The following is a 25,768-nucleotide window of genomic DNA, read 5'->3' on the forward strand; positions in this document are numbered from 1 at the left end:
TCAACCACAATATTTGATCATAGACTGTGTAGAGGAAACAAGCCCTGTCAGTCCAGTAATGCAGTTATACCTGAAATCCTTGGATCATTCATATTTATAAATAAGACTCTTTTTGTTCTGGTCAGCAAATGTCACCAAATATTGACTTTGTGGTAGGCACTGTCCTTGATGCTAGCTGAGGTGCAAAGAATATTTAAATAAATACATAATATCTAATTACACAAGTGAATAATATAAAGAAAATCATCAGAAACTAGAAAACATAAAAGGAAATGGATGTCATAGATCTGTGTGCATTATAGATGTTACATGTGTGTTGTGAATGAATGGTACAGATCTGTGATCATCTCTGTGTGATAAAATCACAGACACATTTAAGTCAAAGTGATAAGTTAGGTAGACATTCATGCTTTGAGATTTGGAATTATTGGGTTCTTCGTCAAGCTCTACAATTCACTAGTGCAGTCACTGGGAGTAGGTGAAGTCTTCTGCATGTATACCTCTTTGGGAAAATGGGTGATAATGCTAACCCAGAGTGCTACAAGATTAAGGATAAATTCAGCAAGCATGAATACTGACATGTAGTGTGTGCTCATTGAATTCTAATTTGCCTCGATTCACTTTCTTAAGTTTTTCAAGACAGAGTTCTTCCCTGATAGGAAGGAAAAAAGGAAACTGGCCTCGTGATATTCAAAGTTGGGAATTTGTTATTTTTCTAAAGTATCTTATACCCTCCCCTTAACACTTCCCTCTCTGGCACATTCATCTGGAGTCCAGCACAATGACTCTTTAGAATATCATTTGCAAAGATTGATGTGGACAGAAGCATACCAGAATCGTGTATGAGTCTATTAATGAGGGATGAGAATAAGCCCGAGAATAAGCCCAAGAATAATGTGATGACCGATGAGCCTATGTACATGAATGGGCCCTTCTCCTTGGTGTTAGCAGCCTTTGCTCTGCCACAGGTGTTTATTCCTATGGCTATTAGAATTACAAAAGTATATTAAGCCATTCTGCAAATTTCAGCCAGCCTTTGACAGGAGGAGTCCTAAAAAATTCCAAGCCATTTTTTTTTAAGCTGAGTTTAAAAGCCTTTGTAGTCTATTATAATTTATGAATAGATCTACTTCCTTCTTTGGTTACTTCCATCTATGTGTTTCAATGTCATTCCCAGCTCAGAGTATTTAACTCTAATTTTTCACTCAGTGACAAAACTCCAGATTTGTTGGAACAATTTTGGCATTCAAAATGAAACAGGCTCCTTATAGTACTGTGAAGGCAAGGTACCCAGAAGTTCCTATGAATTTCCTATTTCCATATGCACCAGATTTTCACATTCTGAAATGTTTCTTATGGGAACATGAGAAAACAGTTATAATTAAACTTAAGTAGAGAAACTATATTTAACATACTCTCTGGGATGTATTCTGGAGAAGTGGCCTTGAAGGCAAATCCTACATTAGCAGGCACCTGGGGGTCCCAGAGTCAGAGAGGTATCTCTCCCACCCCTATCAACTTGATCTTATATCTTTAATAAGTATATCAAAAAATGCTTATTTGGGACAAGGACGAAGGGAAAAAAAAAAAAAAAAAAAAACCTTTGTTTTGCCCATGTCCACATTTGATTTTCAAGTCATGCATACATTTTCTCTAGGCTGAGACAGAAGTAGATTTGCATTCATTTAAAAAAATGCCACCTTACTCAAGAATTAAAGAGAAGCATGTGCTAAAGAATCATCTGCTACTTGCTTTGTAGAAGAAGGTAAAACAATCATTACATTCTGAGAAAAAAAGACAAGATTTATCTATTGCCCATCCCCTCCACTCTTATTTTCCCCTGGTTTAGGAAAAAAAAGAATTTTGTTAGTCAATTACTCACACCTATTACATTAATTTGCTATTTTGTTGTACCAAATTACCACAAAGTCAGTGACACAAGTTTATTGTCTTATAGATAAAAGAACTCAGAAATCCAAAATTAGGTCACACTGGGCTAAATCAAGGTGCCAGCATGGGTATGTTTCTTCTAGTGGCCTAGGGAGAATACCCATTTTCCTCCCTTTCTCTGTCTTTAAAGCCAGAAGTCTAGCATCTTCAAATATTTCTCTGATTCTAACTTCCTTCTCTGCCTCCCTCTTCCATTTATAAGGGCTACTGTGATTACCTTGGATCTTCTTGAACAATCCAGGGTAATCTTCCTATTTCAAGGTCAGCTGATCATCATCCTTAATTCCATCTGAAAACTTAATCCCCCCAAATGACATACAGCATCTTCACAGCCTCTGAGGATTAGGACATAGTCATATTTTGGTGATCATTATTCAGCCTACCATACTTATCCACCAAAAGTTACATGATTTCAGTTTCATCATTTAGAATTAATGTGGTCAGCAGTGAGCTTAGCACTGTGCTATAAGGAAAGAGTAATATTGGGAAGGAAAATGTGTTTGCCTGCAGTGAATTTAATTTAAACTCATTGAGTTTAATCTATTATATCATTCAGCTTCTATGTGAAATATGAGCATAGATGAGTTTGAATGTCACTGGGGAAAAGCAGCTCAGTGGTAAAGAATCTGCCTGCAATGCAAGAGATGTAGGAAATGTGGGTTCGATCCCTCGGTCGGGAAGATCTCCTATAGGAGGAAATGGCATCCCACTCCAGTACTCTTGCCTGGGAAATCCCATGGATAGAGGAGCCTGGCAGTCTACAGTCCATGGGGTTGCAAAAAAGTCGGACATTACTGAGCGACTAGACATACATGCATGGGGAAAAGCAACTTAGGTTGTCGCCTTATTTTAACCAAGTGATGCCCTTGCAAACAACTAAACCCTTCATTTCATACACTTATCTGAAAATGGAGTGAAACATGTTTGATTGTAAAGGTATTTCATGATCCATTTTAGGTTTTGCTTTATCTAAGAATTCTGCAAGGTAAGTAGAAAAAGTAACTTCTAAAAGTGAAACTGTATTTTTGCAGAAGATGATTTACCTGAAAGGTAGGGAGCCTGGTTGTAGTTTAACTCTATTTCTAAAATTTAGATTTTTTTTTAACTCTTTAATAGTACTATGATCATAAAAACATCATTTTAGTCTCTAATATGTAGGTCATAATTTATAGGAAATAAATGAATTTGCCACAGATTTTATTTTGAATATATTAAAATAATTGAATCACGGCTATGTCAACTGCCATAATGAAAAGTATGACAATGAAAATCAACAATTCATGAGCCCACAGAGACATATAGATGAATCTCACAAAAATAATGTTTGATGAAACCAGACACAAGCAACTATGGCCTAAAGATAATGTATATATGATTCTATTCTTATAAAATGCAAAAGAGGTCAGAATGGTGGTAGCTCTGAAGGGTTTAGAAACGGGAAGCAAGCACACTGGATAATGATTCTAGCATGCAGGCAATATTTGTTTCTTAATGTTAATGCTGTCTGTATGAGTGTGTTTAGTGAAAATGTATGGTGTTGCACATTTATAATATGCATGCTTTTCTGTATATATATTCTACTTTCACAAAATGTTTTAAAAATGGGTTTACCTGAAGATGAGAAAATATATAAATATATATATCATATATATTCAAGACTGCACATATACTTTAGTCATCATAGTCACCAAGAATTTATCATTCACCAACATTTCCCTTAATCATAAAAAAGTATCATGTCACAATTTAAATGAGTTTTTAAATGTGTATTGAGAAATATTTATAAATTTGAGATACTCTTGTGGGAAAATCAGCTATCTCTACAGGTAAAAACAATATCTGAGAACCAGAAGGGCAGACTTGTGATTGTGTTCTTTTAATAAACATTGTTCATTTCTTCTTGTTCTTCTCCTGCTTCTTCCCTTCCTCTTCCCTTTTTCCTTCTTCTTCTTTTCCCCCACCTCCTTCTACTTGTTCTTCTATCATTCCTTTTCAAATTTCTCTCTCAAGCTAAACTTCACTTCACTAAAGCAAGTGAACTTTTTCTCTTGAAATCAATTAAACTGCCATAACAAGCACTGATTTTCAAAAGGGCACATCTATCACAAAGATAATCTCTATGACCCTGCTCTTATGCATGAATAGGCCAGTATGATACCACTGATCTGCTATTCACAGTCCAGTAGATCCCACCATCAGGGTATGTTACCATGGAAGACAAAAACCACTTCCTTTTAAAACAGTCCAAGCCCATGCATGATTAGGTAGACATTCATATAAGTGATCTTCTGTTCTCTCATGAGTATAATAAAACATACATATTTCACCTGGGGATTTTGCTTAAGACTAGTAGACTAGGTTCAAGGAGGCATGGTCATCTCTTGAAGAAAACTAATCCTTTATACCTAAGTGAAAGTCACTCGGTCGTGTCCAACTCTTTGTGATCCAATGGACTACAGAGTCCATGGAATTCACCACGCCAGAATACTGGAGTGGGTAGCTGTTCCCTTCTCCAGGGGATCTTCCCAACCAAGGGATCAAACACAGGTCTCCCACATATAGGTGGATTCTTTGCCAGCTGATCCACAAGGGAAGCCCAAGAATACTGGAGTGGGGAGCCTATCCCTTCTCCAGCAGATTTTCCTGACCCAGGAATCAAAACCATGGTCTCCTGCACTGCAGGAAGATTCTTTACCAACTGAGCTATCAGGAAAGCCCATACCTAAGAATATGAAAAAAGAACTCTTCATGATTTGAGACACAGAAGATGTTTGGTCTGAGTCCTGAACTTAACTATAATGTGAGAAGGCCGGATAACGTGATCTTGGGATCTGCGCATCTTTGTGTGTACATGAATGAAACTACATTGTCTCTTCATACAGTCAACATTACAGAAACAAATCATACATTCTATGTTACCTACAGTGTTCAAGATACTAAAGAATTTCCTGAAATTTGGCTGTTCTTTTCCTGTTAGACCCTACTTTTTCATCAATGAGTGATAAGAATCTTTCATATATTAGGTGCCAAAAATTATTTGTTAAAATAATGAGTAAATGAATGAGGGTATGGATAAAACTGAATTGAAAAAACCATAACTAAGCTGATACCTTCATTGTGGTCCATTAAGGAAAAGCCTGAACTAGCTGCCTCAAAGTCAGAGCTTGGATTCAATGACTAAATTTTTTTAATGTAAGCTAAATCTATTCATGACAGAGACTCCTAGGAGCATCCTTGGAATCAAGTAACCAGCAGGGAGATTGATTTGATGGTCTGAACTATGTCTGATAAGAAACAGGGATCTGAATGCTCGGTTCTCTTGTAGTATATCCATGAACATGTTTGTTTCTGGACATTACAAGCCACACACACACACACACACATGTGTGCATGCTAAGTTGCTTCAGGCATGTCCAACTCTTTGAGACCCTATGGACCATAGCCTTCCATGCTCCTCTGTTCATGGGATTCTCCACTCAAGAATATGGTAGTGGGTTACTGTTTCCTACTCCGGGGAATCTTCCCAATCCAGAGATCGAACCCCAGTTTCTTCTGTTTCTTTCACTGGCAGGTGGGTTCTTTATCACTAGCGCTACCTGGGAAGCCATACATATATATAACCAGAGTCACTGTGGTTATTAACCAATCAGAAAAAATCCAATATATTTGTTAAATCACATTGCAGCCCAATGTTAACATATCCAGGGAGATTCCTAAGGGCACTTATCACCATTTTTCTTTCCAAATCATCCATTTCCCTTTAGTCACAAAACATATGTTGTGGTTCACCATGTTCAAGAAGTATAGATAGCAAAAGGCTGAAGATAACTTACCATGCAGTTTCCCCTTTATAGTCTACAGAATAGTGTTTAATTAAAGCCATCTTCTACTGAGGACCTACTGTGAGTCAGACATTTATATAGATATGAGCATTTAAATACAAATATGCTATAATCCTTCATTAGGACTTCTCTGGTGGCTCAGACGGTAAAGTGTCTGTCTACAATGTGGGAGACGTGGGTTCGATCCCTGGGTCGGGAAGATTCCCTGGAAAAGGAAATGGCTATCCACTCCAGTACTATTGCCTGGAAAATCCCATGGACAGAGGAGCCTGGTAGGCTACAGTCCATGGGGCCGCAAAGAGTCAGACATGACTGAGCGACTTCACTTTCTTTCTATCTTTCTTTCAATTGGAGACATTTCACTTCCCACCATCTGCCTGAAAATCACATGACCACACACTTCCTTCAAACATTGCTGAGTGACTATCCTTCCCAGCAAAAATACCTCAGTTTGGCCTTGAAAACCAGTCATAACTATTCTCAGCTTAAACTTGCCCTCTGTCTTTTGGTGGTCTGGCAGTATATTTAGCAAAAGTAGCCCAATCCAAGGACAACTCTTAATTCTTTGGGAAACCTCCAGTGGTTTCTCAGAAAACATTCTTTGCTTTTCTGTCTGGTCCTTAGCTTATGGAGAAGGCAAGAGGCCTTAATATTTCCTTAAGACAGACTATAGGGAGTCAGAGCAATTGGGTAGGCTAAAATTCTTATTTAAGCCATCAAATAAAGCCAAGTACACCAGGATAGTGGCTGGGAGTTTCCTCTGAAGTTGGTCTAAGTATCAGAGTCCAGAAGAACATACTTGAGAACATACATTAGAATGAAAGCTCAGCATATTCCTCAAAAACAAAGTAAGTTTCTTACTGCTGCTGCTGCTAAGTCGCTTCAGTCATGTCCGACTCTGTGCGACCCCACAGACAGCAGCCCACAAGGCTCCCCCGTCCCTGGGATTCTCCAGGCAAAGAACACTGGAGTGGTTTGCCATTTCCTTCTCCAAGTTTCTTACTAGTTTAGCCAAATACAGACTTCCATGAAAAACACAGATGGGTTCACAATCAGTTTTGAGGCAGGACCTCAATTTTCAGTGAAGAAGACAACTCTGACCTCTAGAAGATAATGCTGTGACGAATTTGTATCTTGATTTTGAAACAATGTCAGATGCTCAGTTCAAATTTTGGAGCAGCAGAAAAGTTGTAGACAGGCTTTACAAGCAGGCATGAGTTTATGTCCTGCTGCCTTTTCCTGGCTATGGGCATCTGAACAGGTGCGCTAAACTGTTTCGAGGTTTCCTCATCTATAAAATTGAGGTGAGAATTCTATGCAATAAGTTTGATGGCTGTGATGATAATGAAAAGCACAGTGTCTCACATATGCAAGACCTTAAAATGCAAATTTATCTGTACTTGTTTTGTTACTGTGTGCACGGTAACTATGTTTTAGATTGGGGAGACCGCATGGAATTTGAAGATGTCATGCCATAGGTGTGAATCTTGGGCGTATTGTCTACTAAGCTATTATCTAAGTCTCAGTTTCTGTATCTGTGTAGCAATTTAAAAATGAGTCATATTTTCCGAGAAATGAAGGATCTGCAATAAAATAATACAAAGTATTTAACACACTGTAGATGTTCAGAATGCCTTGACCATTTTATCCTTATCATGTCTCAAAGTTGCTTCCTCTTCAATTGTTTGCTTTTTAAAATTAAGTTCAGGACTAGTAATATATAAACAACGTGTGCTGTATGATATTTATACTAAGAAACACAATCTTGAGTGAGATGTCTACAGAAGACTTGATTTGATGATTCGGTTTAAACTGTTTGTAAGTACCAAAAGAAAGTGATATTGGCATGTATCCAATACTCTGGTCACAAATACCACACAGACACATTCTCATGGAATTAAGTCTGACAAATTCCATCCTAAAACAATGATATGAGTGTTTTCCAGAGGGATTGCTTGTTAATGAATTAGTAGTCCTTCTCTTAAAGCCTTTATTCTATTTAACACTTGACAACTGGGAATATAATCTTAGGAGAACAGTGGCAGAATGGATAGGTAGAGTCATGTTGATCATTTTTCAGGATAAGAGCTTGTTGAAATGGGTGAGGTAACATAGAACAGCAAAAGATCACAAGTTTTAGAATCATGACGACCTTGACTTGAATCACATTGCACCACTTTGCAGTTTTATGAGCCAGTGATATTCTTAAAGTCTGTTATCATGTCCCTTCTCTTGTACATTTGGGGAGAAGAGAATATATTTCCTCCTGGATGTCAAGGTGTGCTACCAGTGAGGCATATTGTGAAGTAGAGTTTCGAGTTTTCATCTCATTGTCCTGCCTCCCTTAGCTATGATAAAACCCAGTAGAGAGTAGGGAACCAGTATAACCTTGTGGTTCCTGCCTGACCACAGAATAGTGACTGTCACTCCCAAATTTGTGTTTTTAGATATTTAGAAGAAAGTATGATGTTTTCTCAGGACAGATTTTGTCTCATGGCAATGTTAGCCCTTCGTGATTTGATCTGTGATCTATCTCCTATTACATCATCTCCATATTTCTTATAGTCTTTACTTGATAGTCATAAAAAAAATGTATCATTACATTTAAAAATCCCCTTTAGGGCACACACATATGCACACACTCACATAACCTTCCATTTGGACTTGAAGTGCCTGTTCAGTCTTGCCGACCACCTGGGGATTTCTCTAACCCTATAATCCCTAGACATTTTCAGTTCCTTTATCATGGTATACTATCTTTTTTTTTTCCCTGAGCCTTTGAACAGCATAATATTACTGCCTTTCATGTTCTGCCCACAGCAATTTGCCTTACTATCCTTTAACACTCAACTTAAAACATTTCTTCTTCTGGGAGTTCTTTTTTTAAGCCTCCAGACTAGATTAGATTCTCTTCTGTTGATTTATAGAGCATGATGCCCTTCCCTTCTCCACAATAATCCTCACTTTCGCCCTTTTTCTAGAGCTTATATTTCAGGTAAGATGAACATTAAAGGGAAAGAGGACACATATCTCATTTGTGACTCTATCCACAACGCCCAGGACATTTCTGTCACCGCAAGAGAGAGATATCCTTTACACATTTGCTAAAATGAATAAAATGTTCCTTGCTCCCATGGCTGTTTTCCTATCTACTTCATACTAAATCTCATAGTATCAATAATAAAAACTGACATTCGTTGAATAGTTGCTATATTATAGGCATTGAGCTGCTTGTTTTTATATATGATGTCACTTAGTACTAACAAGATTTTCATGAATTAATTTCCCAATTAAGTGACAGTATCTAGTAATTCCTAAGACCTCAAGAAAATAAATATTTCAGGTTCACACAATTAGTGATATTAAACTGTTATTTGAACCCAGGTAAAGTGACGATGGAGACTGCCATTTTAAGATACTACTACAACCCTAAGTGACATTTTGAGGGCAACTGCATGAGAGACACTATACTAGAACCACCCAACCAAACAACTCCTAGAAGATTTAAGAGCTTCAGAAACTAAATGAGAAAATAAATATTTGTTGTTTTAGGCTACTGAGTTTGGGGTAATTTACCACATCAATAGATAACTCATACCCTTTCAAATCGAAATTTTGGCTTTTGATCATCTGTAAAAGAATCCAGCATTAATTTTTTTCTTCTCTATTTTTCCTTTCTTACTCCTTAACTAATTCCATTCTTCCTTCCTTTCTTTCTTCCACATAGAAAAAGAAGGGTTCTTTAACTGTGATAACCATTTTGCAATGCATATATCAAGTCATTATGCTGTACACCTTAAACTTATACAGTGCTGTATGCCAATTATATCTCAATAAAACTGAAAGGAAAAAGTGGTATCACACTCATCAAAACACCAGAACTTTCTGTTTTTTCTATGAACTATGTGGAATTTTAAAATAAGATGGCACCTTGATATGCTGACTATTGTAATAATGCAGTGACCAGAACAGAAATGATGTTGTCTTACAAAGAAGACCTCATTAATAACAAAAGATAAACTGCTTTCTTGATCTTCTATGATTTTTAGTGCAAAGAAAAATATGCAACAAGGGATGGGGGCTAATTTGCTCAGATTAGAAAACTTTAGTGAGATAGGTTATTAAAAGAAACCTCTATCATACACAAATAGATAACCCTTACTTTAAAAAAAAAAGGTTTTGGTTACATTACACAGTTTTGTGTTCATTCAACGTGTAGACCATATAAACTACATAGAAATCTACAAAGAAATAATGTATTATGGGTTTACCTTTATTCTTTCTGTTTTTAAATTTTATTTATTGATATACCATTATATATGTATATTTAAATACACATTGGGTAGATAGCAAAAATGTACATTGACAGATATTTCTTCTCACTTTCTCTTTAACCGATACCATGTGATTTATTTGAGAAGGGAGAACATTAAGGTTAATCTGTAGGAAATTAACTCCTTAAGAGACCACATATCTCCTTTCTGTAATGACAACAAATGATGTCAATATATATTCTATTATTTTCTTATGTATCCTCATAAAAATTGTCATTGTAAAAATTCAAATGAACCTGTGTTAGGTTGCATTAGAGTTCATGCCTTGTTTAGCATCTAAGGCTCCATCATGAGGCAAATCTGTGTTAAATGTCATTGTGTGAATATGGAAAACCTGTAATACCTCTGGGTCTCCATTTTCCCCCAAAGATTAAAGTATCAGGTATTATTTTCCTCACTTTGCAGTTGTTGAAATAATTGAAATGATGTTGTGTAAGGTACTAGTTTATCTCATGTAACAAGATAACTGATAACTAGGAAGCAGAAAATATATATTAACTTTCTATTTATTAAGAAATACATGTATACCTGTGGCGGATTCATTTTGATATTTGGCAAAACTAATACAATTATGTAAAGTTTAAAATAAAATAAAATTGGAAGAATAAAAAAAAAAAAAAAAGAATTCCCATTCAAAAAAAAAAAAAAAAAAAAAAGAAATACAGGGCAAATTATTTGATTTTGGAACTTTCACCAGATTATTTCATTTACTAATTCATACATTCCTACAAACTCCTTGTTACCTGTGATACAATTATTCATCAGTCTCCCCGATAAGAAGAGTTCATGGAGGGCAGTGTGTTTTTCTAAATTACCTTTAGATCCAGAGCATTTTTTTCTAGTACTTGATGTCCAACTATAATGATAAATGATCTGACAGATGTTTGGAAAGCTTCCCATGAATGCTCAAAAATAGAAGCTATTGATTCTACCTGGTGGCTTGGCTGAGATAGTGGAAAGGGAAGATCATCAGAGAAGTATCCCAAAGATGATGACACTCAAGCTGAGTCTAAAGTAGACAGATTGAGGCTCAGCAACATGATGATTCTCAGCTGTGAACTAGTGGCTTTTTTTCTCTTTCTCAGGGTTATGTATTTCTTAGGAATTGATCCTTTAGAATGTTTAATTATATATATTTATATGGCCAAAGATGAATTTATGTGAAGGACAATGTAATAGAGGAGGTAAGAAATTGCAATGTATTGTTCATATTTAGAATATCATTAAATATAGATCTATTAATCTCTTTGATATAAACAGAAGAGGTAAGAGAAACTGAGCCAGGCTGTTCACTCTAAGAAGCAAGAAAGTTCACTTTAAATGTTTCTTCACATGTTTTGAGCCACCTGATTAAGTGGAAAACCAAAGAAGTCTAATTACCAAACTACCTTTGTCCTGCAATTGGAAATATATATTGCTACATGAGGTTATCATTTGAAAATCACACTAGTAAAATTATTAACACTTATGAAGAAAATTGCTAACCAAAGTGCTGTTCAATATTAATGTTAATTACTAAATGTGAATTTATCCTGAAGTAATTCTGCTGAACACAAACACACTTGAACTTTTCCAAGTATGTTATTTATTTCGTATAGGACCCTGGACCAATAGATATGTTTGGAGTCAATTTAATTAATAGTAATATTTAGTGTCAAGGAGTTTAAGGTCCTTGCTCAAGGCAACTGAGATTGGGATTTGAGATCAAAACTGATTTCTCCGCATAGAATGGCAATGGCTACAAGGAGACATCCTTTTCTCGTCATATTCTTTTAATTTCTCTCCTGATTCCCCCCTCCTCCATCCACTCCTCTAACTATCTCTGTGTCCTTATCATCAAGAAGAGGACAAGGAAAGGAGAGGGGGAAAAAAAAAAAAAACAAAAAACACCCTCACAGCCTAGATGTTATGTTTCCCTCCTTACTCCATTGATGCTGATGAGATAGGACAACCAATTATTCCAGAGGCCCTTAGATGGCATGAAACACAAAATCCTGGCTACCCAGCATGTCAATCAGCAGGATTAACCCTCGAGTGTCCAGGCTATCTTTATAGTGACAGCAATAAAAGAAGTAACTCTTCCCCATCAAAATCCTCAGCATGTAAGAAAAACAGTTTAACACTTAAATGTTTAAAAAGATAAAAATATAAGGACAATTAAAAAGGAGAGATGTGATGGTTTTAAAAAAATCATTGAAAAAAATAGAAGTCTTCAAATCTTTATACATTGTAAAGCACAAATAAGAAGCCATGAAATTCTTTTCCCAATTAGTGTTACAAACATAATTCAAACAGTTAGTGGTTTCTCAAAATGTAGTTCAAGGACAGTCTACTTCAAAATCATTCAGAGTGATCTGTAAAAAAATACAGATTCTCATGTTACCATAAGTTCTCTGTTTCAGAAGGTACCTTCTGGGACTATATATGTTTCAAGTTCCCAAGAGGATTACTGACTGCACAAAAGTAAAGGAACCTCAACTGTAGACAGGATGTCATATTTAGAAGTCAAAATTAGAGTGAGGTGTACTAACAAAGTAGGAACTTGGCCAAATGCTATACTTTGCCATCCATCTATACTGAGTTAAGTCTGAATTTGAGAGAACATATGGGGTTGGTAAAATATATTCTCTTTTGAACTTGCACATAAAAATCTGAAGCCAAGTTGGTGTTTGACCACGCCACAGGCCACAGCTGGGTGTCTGCAGTCTGTGTGATGCTTCAGCAAAACTCCACACAAAATATTTGATAAAATTTTATTAAAGTAGTGCAGAGATTAGTGACTTCTCTGCACACAAAGACTGAGAAGTGAGGTTATTCAAGCTTTTGGCTAAATTCTAAAGGTCAAAAACCACTTCCCTGTATAAGTGAATGCAATTCTCTTCTAAATTCTCCATCTTCTTTCAGATAAGGCTTTGGTTCCACATTAGCATTTCACTCAGAAATCATCCTTCCCACTTAAGAATTTGGAAACAATACCCCTGTGAAAATGTGCCAGATGTAGCTTTTATCCCCTCCTATGATTAATTTTGTTGTTGTTTTTTTGTTCCTTGACACAAAAGTTTGGGTGTCTAGAATATAGTATTTTCTTTTTAATGTGTAGGGAAACAACAAAACCCCCAGCTCTCTTTTCAGCCCCAGAAAAAGCACAGCCTGGGATAATACATTCATTGTCTTACAAAGGAAAAGTATTTGATGGTGTCTGAGGAATACAGAGTGCTGGAATGAAAATGAGGCTGCAAAGGAAATGGAATGAAAAATAGGTTTGTTGTGGTCACCCAGAAGCAAAACCTATCACACACAGTCACACAAGCCCACCTGAAACCTAGCAGCCACTTCATACCGATTTCTGACTCCAATAAAAATGGAACTTCAAGGGAATAAGACAAAGAGGAGTGGAAATGAAGCTGCCAAGGAAAATAGAACTGATTTTGCAAAGGTCAGTGCAATATAGGATTAGTTGGGACTAAGTGGATACTCCAGTGTAATTTGCAATATATTTCAACCCTTCAGAACAAGCATTTTAGCTACTTTTAATACCAGCTCTGAGCCATGACTATCTAAATAGACAGTGGGCATTTAAGTTCACAAGACTTGATATTGCTTGTAAAAATGGAGCCCAGCAGAATTTGATTTTATTACCCGGCTTTTATTAGGCCCATAGCCAATGGCGATTTAAGTGTTGTGTCATATCTGCCAGTGTGCATGGAGGCATGGGGATTATTTGTAACAGAATTTAAGTCTAGGGGCCAAGTTCCTCAGCTGTAAGTATAGAATACTAATTCTTTCTTTTTCATTCCCTCTATCAGACCTATGACACTCACAGAGTCATCAGAGGAACTGGGACATGGATTCCAACTTTTTAATATAAAACAATAGAACTAAGGACGATTAAGGGGTCAAACTTGCAGAGGCAGGGACAGGGGACTTCTTGGACATTTGCTGTTTTATTGACCCTTCAGGATTTACCTTATTCTTCCTGCTATTACTCTAACCTCCATTTGGGGAATGACAACATTGAATTTAATCTTGGTTGGAGGTATGTTCAATGCCTCGCTTTAAAATCTCTACATGCCATGCTCTCTTTGAAACTACAACTATAGTTGGGCATGGAGGCACATGTCCAGGCCAAGAACATTGGACAATGTCTTTTGGAACTCTGAATCTTGGACAAGAGACACAGGGGAGACTGGAGTTTGCTGCAGAAGCTTGCACCAGAATGTTCTCACACTCGAGCTTTGAAGCTGTTATTGCTCCCTGGGATCCTACTCGACTGGCCAGCTCTTCAGCTTTGTTTTCTTTCTTTGTCTATTTCTCAGTTTACAGCTGATATTTATCCCCCTGAATCAAGGTTCCCATACCTGTTCCATTCTGATTCGGGGTACTGCTAAGTTGACCAAGACCATTACTGAAACAGACTTTGGAGGCACATTTGTAAATTGTTCAATACCTTACTTAGCCCATTCATTCCTCTTGTCATCAATTCTGATTCCAGTTTCTTGGGACAAGTTGAGTATCTTTCCCAACTTGAACTCTTCTGCTTTCATTGATTTGAATCAAATTCAGTTGGGATTCCAGTCAGCAGCAAGTAGGAAAAAAATAAAAAAAACAACCTACTACAATGATTTTAAAAAAGTAAGGAATCTATGTATTGTCCACAAAAATAAATATTAGAGCAAAAAAGCCTAGAGCTTGCATGGTGATTCACTGATGTCAACAATGGCTGTATTCTTTCTATTTTGTTCTACATCTATAGCACGTAGCTTTCTTCCCACTGCTTACTTGTCAATGGGTAACCCTCCAGGCACCCTGTTTAATTTAAAGGTAAGAAGAAGGAAAAAATGGCTCCCAGCTATATTGAAGTGAGAAGGTATTTTAACCAAGGAACACTCAGTTTAGTTCAGTTGTTCAGTAGTGTCCTACTCTTTGTGACCCCATGAACCCCAGCACGCCAGGCCTCCCTGTCTATCACCAACTGCCAGAGCTTGCTCAAACTCATGTCCATTGAGTCGGTGATGCCATCCAACTGTCTTCTTCTCCATCACCCTCTTCTCCTCCTGCCTTCAATCTTTCACAACATCAGATTATTTTCCAATGAGTCAGTTCTTCACATCAGGTGGCCAAAGTACTGGAGTTTCAGCTTCAGCCTCAGTCCTTCCAATGAATATTCAGGACTGATTTCCTTTAGGATGGACTGGGTGGATTGCCTTGCAGTCCAAAGGACTCTCAAGAATCCTCTCCAACACCACACATTAAAAGCATCAATTCTTTGGCCCTCAGGTTTCTTTATAGTCCAACTCTCACATCCATACATGACTACTGGAAAAAACATAGCTTTGAATGGATGGACCTTTGTTGGCAAAGTAACTTCTCTGCTTTTTAACATGCTATCAAAGTTGGTCATAACTTTTCTTCCAAGGAGGAAGTGTCTTCTAATTTCATGGCTGCAGTCACCATCTGCAGTGATTTTGGAGCTCCAAAAAATAAAGTCTTTCACTGTTTCCATTGTCTCCCCATTTATTTGCTATGAAGTGATGGGACCAGATGCCATGATCATAGTTTTCTGAATGTTGAGCCTCAAGCAAACTTCTTTAACTCTCCTCTTTCACATTCATCCAGAGGCTCTTTAGTTCTTCTTCACTTTCTGCCATAAGTTTGGTATCATCTGCATATCTGAGATGACAGGGTTATCTGAGGTTATTGATATTTCTCCTGGCAATCTTGATTCCAACTTGTGCTTCATCCAGTCCAGCATTTCTCATGATGTACTCTGCATATAAGTTGAATAAGCAGGGTGACAATTTACAGCCTTGACGTACTCCTTTCCCCATTTGAAGCCAGTCTGTTGTTTCATGTCCAGTTCTAACTGTTGCTTCTTGATCTGCATACAGATTTCTCAGGAGGCAGGTCAGGTGGTGTGGTATTGCCATCTCTTGAATTTTCCAGTTTGTTGTAATCCACATGGTCAAAGGCTTTGGCATAGTCAATGAAGCAGAAGTAGATGTTTTTCTGGAACTCTCTTGCTTTTTCCATGATGCAACAGATGTTGGCAATTTGATCTCTGGTTCCTTTGCCTTTTCTAAATCCAGCTTGAACATGTGGAAGTTCATGGTTCATGTACTGTTGAAGCTTGGCTTGGAGAATTTTGAGCATTACTTTATTAGCATGTGAGACAGGTACAATTGTTAGGTAGTTTGAACATTCTTTGGGATTGGACTGAAAACTGACCTTTTCCAGTCCTGTGGCCACTGCTGAGTTTTCCAAATTTGCTGGCATATTGAGTGCAGCACTTTCACAGCATTATATTTTAGGATTTGAAATAGCTCAGCTGGAATTCCATCACCTCCACTAGCTTTGTTTATAGTAATGCTTCCTAAGGCCCACTTGACTTCACATTCCAGGATGTCTGGCTCTAGGTGAGTGATCACAGCATCATGATTATCTGGGTCATGAAGATCTTTTTTGTATAGTTCTTCTGTGTATTCTTAGCACCTCTTCTTAATATCTTCTGCTTCTGTTAGGTCCATACCATTTCTGTCCTTTCTTGTGCCCATCTTTGCATGAACTGTTCCCTTGGTATCTCTAATATCCTTGAAGAGATCTCTAGTTTTTCCCATTCTATTGTTTTCCTCTATTTCTTTGCACTGATCACTGAGGAAGGCTTTCTTATCTCTCCTTGCTATTTTTTTGGAACTCTGCATTCAAAGGGGTATATCTTTCCTTTTCTCCTTTGCCTTTTGCTTCTCTTCTTTTCAGGGCTATTTGTAAGACCTCCTCAGACAACCATTTTGCATTTTTGCATTTTTTTTTCCTGGGGATGGTCTTAATCACTTCCTCCTGTACAATGTCTTGAACCTCTTTCCACAGTTCTTCGGGCACTCTGTCTATCAGATCTAATCCCTTGAATCTATTTGTCACTCCTACTGTATAATCATAAGGGATTTGATTTAGGACATACCTGAATGGTCTAGTCATTTTCCCTACTCTTCAATTTAAGTCTGATTTTGGCAATAAGGAGTTCATGATCTGAGCCACAGTCAGCTCCCAGTCTTGTTTTTAGGAACAAGGAACACCATTGTTTTGAAAAAAAGAAAATGAGTTTTAGTTAGAAGAAGATAACAACAGGTTAGCCTTACAGATTCTGACTGAAAATTTTTACATTGCTCTCGTACTCCCATGCTGCTGTTGCTGCTAAGTCGCATCAGTCGTGTCCGACTCTGTGCAACCCCATAGACGGCAGCCCAACAGGCTCCTCTGACCCTGGGATTCTCCAGGCAAGAATACTGGAGTGGGTTGCCATTTCCTTCTCCAATGCATGAAAGTGAAAAGTGAAAGTGAAGTCGCTTAGTCATGTCCGACCCTTAGCGACCCCATGGACTGTAGCCTACCAGGCTCCTCCATCCATGGGATTTTCCAGGCAAGAGTACTGGAGTGGGGTGCCATTGCCTTCTCCGTCGTTCCCCCATACTACCTATCAAATTGCCAACATCCGTTGGATCATAGAAAAAGCAACAGAATTCCAGAAAAACATCTACTTCTGCTTTACTGATGACGCCAAAGCCTTTGACTATATAGATCACAACAAACTGTGGAAAATTCTTCAAGAGATGGGAATACCAGACTGCCTTACTGCCTCCTGAAAAATCTGTATGCAGGTCAAGAAGCAACAGTTAAAACCGGATATGGAACAACAGACTGGTTCCAAGTCGGGAAAGGAGTATGTCAAGGCTGTATATCATCACCCTGGTTATTTAACTTATGTGCAGAGTATACCATGCAAAATGCCAGGCTGGATGAAGCATAAGCTGGAATCAAGATTGCCGGGAGAAATATCAATAACCTCAGATATGCAGATGACACCACCCTTATGGCAGAAAGGGAAAGAGAACTGTGGAGCCTCTCGATGAAAGTGAAAGAGGAGAGTGAAAAAGTTGGCTTAAAACTCAACATCCAAAAAACAAAGATCATGGCATCTGGTCCCATCCCTTCATGGCAAATAGATGGGGAAACAATGGAAACAGTGAGAGATTTTATTTTCTTGGGCTCCAAAAATCACTGCAGATCATGACTGCAGCCAAGAAATTAAAAGACACTTCCTCCTTGGAAGAAAAGTTATGACCAACCTTTACAGCATATTAAAAAGCAGAGACATAACTTGCCCGACAAAGGTCCATCCAGTCAAAGCTATGGTTTTTCCAGTAGTCATGTATGGATGTGAAAGTTGGACTATACAGAAAGCTAAGGGCCAAAGAATTGATGCTTTTGAAGTGTGGTGTTGGAGAAGACTCTTGAGACTCTGTTGGACTACAATCAACCCAGTCCATTGTAAAGTAAATCAGTCCTGAATATTCATTGGAAGAACTGATGCTAAAGCTGAAACTCCAGTACCCTGGCCACCTGATGTGAAGAACTGACTCATTAGAAAAGACCCTGATGCTGTGAAAGATTGAAGGCAGGAAGAGAAGAGGGCAACAGAGGAGGAGATGGTGGATGGCATCATTAACTTGATGGACATGAGTTTGAGCAAGCTCTGGGAGTTGGTGATGGACAGGGAAGCCGTGCATGCTACAGCCCATGGGGATGCAAAGAGTCAGACATGACTAAGTGATTGAACTGACTCTCTGACTGACTATACTACCTACTTATGAAGTGACAGTCTTGCAAGTAATCTTTCCCTAGCATAGCCCCAATACTGCAAAACCCCGGTTATACACACACACCACACACTTCCTTTCCCGACCTCTTCTGATTTTCGTTCTTGTGTTTCATTCATTAAGAGGCGCAAACAACAGGTCAAGCATTGTATTAACAGAGGCTGATAGCTTCCAGCTTATGTCATATACATACTATGGCAATTGCTTGCTAATATTTCTTCAGTGAGTGTCTTAGTCAACTCAGGCTGCCAAAACAAAACATGAAACTGGGAAGACTATAAACAACAGAAAATTTTTGCTCCAGTTCCAGAGGCTGTGAAGTACAAGGCCAAGGTGCCAGCAGATTTCGTGTCTAGTGACGGCCCTCTTCTTGGTTCATAGATGTCCATATTATCCCTGAGTCATTACTTGGCAGATGGGCAAGGGAGCCCTCATGAGTCCTTTTATAAGGGTTCTAATCCCATTCATGAGCACTCCATCCTCATGACCAATCATCTCCCAAACCCCCCACCTCCAAACCCCGTCACCTTGGGGGTTAGGTTTCAGCATATGAATTTGGAGGGTGAAAGCAAACACTCACTCTTTAGCAGGTGGTAACTATACAGATGCCTTGTATTTTATGTGCTTCAGGCAGCTTCCTACACTGTTAATTATATGGCCTTCAAGAGCTGACCACTATGAGTTTGAATTCCAGGCAGAGTTAAGTGAAGTTAGGTAATTATTGATTTCTTTGAGATGCCATTTCTGTATCTGTAAAATGGGGCAAATACCCCCTACCATCAGGGCTGTTGTCAGCTACAAATATACCTTGGCATATACCAGCACAATGCTGCACACAGATTGGGTTCCAAATACACCAAGACAAAAGTGACCAACTTCCTCAGAAGCTGCACAGTGAGTCATAGAGGCAAGGGCTTTCATCCATTCAAATCAGCTTAATCTGGCTAAATTTTACTAATGTACAGAGATTTAAATCTTCCATCATATTCCACAGAAGCATTTTTTGGCTTCCTGTGGAGCCATTTGTGTCTGCACTTAAAAATAACTCTTTGTATTTCTGTCTCCAGAACAAGGCTTTGAGCCTTGTATGGACTCATTATTTATCCACAGCATGTTACATAATGTCTGGTAAGTCGTAGCTATTCCATGAATGTCTCTTGTGACTGACGTAAATATCCTATTCACAAATATTCTGCTGACAACAATACATTAAGCTTCTGTATATTCATATGTAAACAAATAATAAGAAAAAGGGTTCTATAGTATTGTAGTGAGGACTAAGTGAAAAAAATAAAAAGAGGCAAGTAAAATTCAAAGCATGGATTCTTGAACTAAAGTAATTGCTGCTTTTTCTTAGTTTTATTATTTTTTAAGCCAATACACCAAATGTATTTAATTTATAAATGGACTCTAACCATTTAACCATAATAGTGAAATATTAAAGTTTATCACTTATGCAAAATATTTACTGACCAATGTCAGTTTCTAAAAATATTTAGCATTTATGACTTTAAGGTGTCTCAGATGGGATCACAAATATTTCAAATGTGCCTTCCACATACAACCAAGCATCAAATGACCTGACCACGTATAGGTCCATCTAAGACGCTTACTCCTTGGAAATAAAGTTATGACCAACCTAGATAGCATATTCAAAAGCAGAGACATTACTTTGCTAACAAAGGTCCATCTAGTCAAGGCTATGGTTTTTCCTGTGGTCATGTATGGATGTGAGAGTTGGACTGTGAAGAAGGCTGAGCACCGAAGAATTGATGCTTTTGAACTGTGGTGTTGGAGAAGACTCTTGAGAATCCCTTGGACTGCAAGAACCAGTCCATTCTAAAGGAGATCAGTCCTGGGTGTTCTTTGGAAGGAATGATGCTAAAGCTGAAACTCCAGTACTTTGGCCACCTCATGCGAAGAGTTGACTCATTGGAAAAGACTCTGATGCTGGGAGGGATTGGGGGCAGGAGGAGAAGGGGCCGACAGAGGATGAGATGGCTGGATGGCATCACTGACTCGATGGAAGTGGGTCTGAGTGAACTCCGGGAGTTGGTGATGGACAGGGAGGCCTGGCGTGCTGTGATTCATGGGGTCGGCAAAGAGTCAGACATGACTGAGCGACTGAACTGAAGTGGACTGATTCCTTCTAATGTTCACAAGATCCAAAATCAATGAATACCAGAAGGTGAACTCTATCAAATTCTAGTTCCTTTTTAAGAAATTTAGGCATTTGAAGCATAACAAATCAAAACACATATCAAAAAAACGTGAAATATTTTGAATTACTTTTGCTTCGTATCTCCAGTAAAATTTCAGGGTAGGAAGAAAACTAGAATTTGTGAATTCCTGTGATCGCTTTCCAAAGCATACAATTAATTTAGCTAAGGTTATTTAGTCAACTCCTTTTATCTTTTAAGCTTTTTGGAATTTTATCCCTCTGGCTTGTGTAATCATAAATTCCAGTAGATCATGTGGTTTATTTAGGCAAATTCTGATTATTTCCCACTTTAAAATATTTATATCCTTTAACCCAATATTTCCACTTTTAAGAACTGATCCTGAAATAAATATCAGATATGTATATGCATATTTGTATTTTTAAAAAGTCTTTAAAATTATATTTTGTTTGCATCTATTTCTTCCACTACAATATATATATAATATTTGGAGAATTTTTAAGTAATTTATAGTGAGATCACAAGATGAATCACTATGCAGTAATTTGTGTTAAATATGTTTTTGAGTACTATTTTAATGAATTAGAAAAACCTTTATGATAGATTCAAATAAAAAAAGCAAATGTACATTTTAGTTTCAATTATGCTATATATGTCATTTTCCATTGATTGCATAGGAAAAATACTAAAAGGACATATACTGTAATATTAACTGTGATTATAATTTTTAAATTGATAGAATTATGACTGATATTAATTTTATATGCTTTTTTGCAGTTTTTACAATGAGTAGGTATTACTTTCACAATAAGAGAAGTAAACATTTTTAATGACACTGATTGGTTAGTTTCATAATGAACATATTAAAATAAATTTCCTTTTTTCCCAAAGGCCTTATAGAAAATAGAGTGTATAAAAGGTAGATAGAAGCTTCTATATTATAAACTGATGAAAGTTCAAGTGACAGAAGTTCAAACTATCTCTAGATTAAACATTATTTGACAAAAGTCACATGATTATTTTTCCCAAACAAGACTTGCAAAAAGATCTCTTATCTTTCCTATGATCATGTGTAAGATAAACAATATATTGTCTTGGATATTTTTTACTATATTAAATATTATTTTCTAGAATGTGTAGATTTTGCACTTAGTATCAGAGATTACTGTTTTTGGACATCAATTGCTATTTTTATATCAATACTGAGACAGTGCTCAACCTGCAGGAATCTTTAATTGCTCTTGAGCTTTTTACAACCTTCTCTCTAATACAAGGTCTGGAATTCATTTTCGTGCTGGAGTTTTGTTGTGCAGTCTCGGGTGGCCTTTTGCCACGGCCATTACTTACCACTTTTACTCATCTCTCTATTTCTGATTTTATTCCTTTTGGACTTGATTTCTTGCTGTTCCTGACACCTGCTCCAGCCTGATAAACTGACAGCTCCAATAGTAAATCTTGCCCTGATGCTTTCCTTTCCCAGGGATGGAAAATGGTGTGTGCCAATGCGTTATAACACTTTAGCAAACATCAGGAATCCTGTCCCTTCCACTTTGGAACTCCATTGTTTAGAAATAAACACCCTGTTCCCTTTGTCTGATAAACCTTGCCCCATATGACCCTTCCTCCTCTCAGCTGGCTGACTATCAGCCTTCCAACAAGCTTAATTCAGGTGACATCCTCTCAAGGCAGCCACCCTGACACCCTCCCCAGGAAAATCCAGAGACCTGTCCAAAGCCTAGGTTATATGGTCTGCTCTATGTTTTTATAGCTCTCTGTGCTCCATTTCATCTACTATTGCTACTATAACCACTTCTAAATATTTGTCTGCCTCACACTTAAAAAACTTTTTTATTGGAATGTAGTTGCTTTACAATGTGTTATTTTCTGCTGTACAGCAAAGTGAATTAGCCATATATATACATATATCCCCTCTCTCTTGGATTTTCTTCCCATCTAGGTCACCACAGAGCATTATGTAGATTTTCCTGTGCTATGTAGTAGGTTTTCATTAGTTATCTATTTTATACATAGTAGTGTAAATCCCATGGACAGAGGGGCCTGGTAGGCTGCAGTCCATGGGGTCGCTAAGGGTCGGACATGACTGAGCGACTTCACTTTCACTTTTCACTTTCATGTATTGGAGAAGGAAATGGCAACCCACTCCAGTGTTCTTGCCTGGAGAATCCCAGGGAAGGGGAAGCCTGGTGGGCTGCCGTCTATGGAGTCGCACAGAGTCGGACACGATTGAAACGACTTAGCAGCAGCAGCAGCAGGAGTGTATATTTATCAATCTCAGTATCCCAATTCATACCAGCTCCCTCTTTTCCCCCTTGGTGCCCATGTCTTTGTTCTCTGTGTCTGTGTCTCTATTTCTGCTCTGCAAATATGACTAACGATTGTTTTCTCTTTTTCTCCACTTCATATGCAGCAAATATTCAATGAGCATTTATGGAATAAATGGTCTTTGAATGAAATAAGCAGAATAGACAAAGACCAAGGGATGTCGACCCCAGGAGATTTACTCCCAGAAAAAGTGCAGGTCTCAAATGTGATAAAGCAAACACTAATTCAGAATACTCTAAAAGCAGTGATGCAAATGAAACATCTAAAGCGCGTCTGTGTGTGCAGCTCTCCGTACACTTCCTGTGCACAGTGACACTCTCCTTGGCAGAGGCACCTGCATTGGACTCTGACATTGCCCATGAATATTCTGATTATAAAATCCCGGCTTTTAGGAACCAGATGTCCTTAGCAGATTTTACTCAATTGAAGTTTTCGATTTAGTTCTCCTTTGAAAGTTTCAGTGCTGAATTACCATGGGTATTTCTAGCTGGGGGTATTTGAGGTCTATAATTTAGTTAGAGATGGAGGACACCATTTGGTATAGGTGATAAGTTCCTGATTTCAGGTTTCATAAAACATTGTCACCTGTTTCTTTGTTCCCCTATTTTTCTTTCAAGATCAAGACAAATACATAAATGATTCTGACAGCAATTTTTCCTTATCGCTATAAAATTATTTTACCCCTTTGAACACTGACCAGCTTTCTCTTCAATAATTTGAATGGGGCAGATTCACATTTTAGTAATGTTTTCTACAGGAAATAGTACCAGGATGACTATAACTGGGATAATCTTCCCTAGATCCTACTGAAGATGAGATTTTCATTTGGTATATGCCGCATTTAGAAATATGTGTTTTCAGAATAAAATTAGCATATGGTTATTAAATACAATTCGAATTGTAGAGAAAACTGGGAATAAGTAAAAATATACATTCATAGCCCCACCATGCATATTTCATTGTTATTAATATTTTAAGTTATTTATTCTATTTTTTTAATTCTGGAGATCTTTGTATACATAAAATTTTAATGTATTTACTTAACATTGTATATGCTGGGTGTAAAATCCAACTCAGCTGCCTGCTACCTGCATGACGTTAATTTTCTTAATTGTGTAAACTACCCATGACTCTGTTTCCTTGTCTGTAACACAGGAATCATAGTAATGATGACTTCATAGATTTTTAAATAGTCCATGAGTCAAAATAAGTTGTACACTTGTAATAGACTTTTCTTAAGGAAAATTAGGACAATAATAATAATAATAAGTAAGTATAATAACAATTTAGGTCATTTTGCATGGATGCTAAGTCACTACAGTCATGTCCAACTATAAGTGGCTCTATGGCCTGTAGCCCACCAGGCTCTTCTGTTCATGGGATTCCCCAGTCATGAATACTGGAGTGGGTTGCCATGCCCTCCTCCAGAGGATCTTCCCAACCCAGAGATCGAACCTGCATCTCTTACATCTCCTGCATTGACAGGCGAGTTCTTTACCACGACTGCCACCTGAGAAGCTCCTTAGGTCATTTTAATACTTGTTAATTGCCACACGCTGCTCCAGATACATTTTTCCTCCTCAGGAGAAGAAAGATAGTATAATGTTATGGGAATATTTCATTGTTTTTAAGTAGCAGATTCATGGAGGACCTAACTCCACTATTTTGGAAGTCCTATCTCACCAACAGCATTTAAATGTTTCCAAAATCTTTAATCGCTTCTGTTCCAGCATTAAAGATAGGCTTTTACCAGGACTTCTCACTCTGTTTCCCAAATATATGTTATATCTAACTTACTTTAAAGGGAGGTATTAATTATTTACATGCACAAAAAAATCTGGACTTGGAAATGAGTAACATTGATTTATAAAACTAGTAATTTGATCTATTGGTCATGAGTCACAGATGAGTATGTGAATTGAAGTTTGGCTGATATGTGTGATGATTTGTCATTTTTGTTCTCAGACTTTGAAATATAAGTGCTAGTATTTAGGTAGGTGCTGAAGATTTTGAGTAGATGCTGGTTTTCTATATAGCCAGTGACATCATTGTAATCTCAATATTGGAAAGTTAATGTTGACAAACATTATATGCCTCTTAAACTTTCATCATCTTTCTTATAAAATGGAAATTTGGTAATTGACTTTTTATTAGACATGTATTTTATTTTCTAGGTTATTAATTCCAAGATAACTATTTTTAATAAGCTCTAAAAGTGTGATTCATTAATAATATGGCTTACCTGGTGGCTCAACGGTAAAGAATCCACCTGCAAGCAGGAGACCCCAGTTCGATTTCTGGATCAGGAAGATCCACTGGAGAAGGGAACGGCTACCCACTCCAGTATTCTGGCCTGGAGAATTCCATGGACTGTATAGTCCATGAGGTCACAAAGAGTCGGACATGACTGAGTAACTTTCACTTTCACTTTCAAAAATGTGATTCATTAATAATATACGTAAATACTT

At 37.5% G+C, this 25,768-nt stretch overlaps 2 long non-coding RNA genes across 2 annotated transcripts in view; both read right to left on the reverse strand.

Annotated features, from left to right (window-relative positions):
- The window catches only part of LOC133229852 (uncharacterized), a 120,627-nt gene extending 94,966 nt beyond the window's left edge, over positions 1-25,661 (reverse strand). Inside the window, exon 1 of the long non-coding RNA XR_009730661.1 lies at positions 25,543-25,661. This is a non-coding gene — a long non-coding RNA (uncharacterized LOC133229852). The remainder of the gene's footprint in view (positions 1-25,542) is intronic.
- LOC133229853 (uncharacterized) lies at positions 12,330-17,370 on the reverse strand. The gene is made up of 2 exons (XR_009730662.1): positions 17,082-17,370; positions 12,330-12,480 (listed from the first exon to the last, which is right to left on the reverse strand). It is a non-coding gene; the product is annotated as an uncharacterized LOC133229853 (long non-coding RNA).
- Positions 25,662-25,768: the final 107 nt, after the last annotated feature.

Source organism: Bos javanicus, chromosome 18 (genome assembly GCF_032452875.1).
Source record: "Bos javanicus breed banteng chromosome 18, ARS-OSU_banteng_1.0, whole genome shotgun sequence".
In the NCBI taxonomy this organism is placed as follows: Eukaryota; Metazoa; Chordata; class Mammalia; order Artiodactyla; family Bovidae; genus Bos; species Bos javanicus.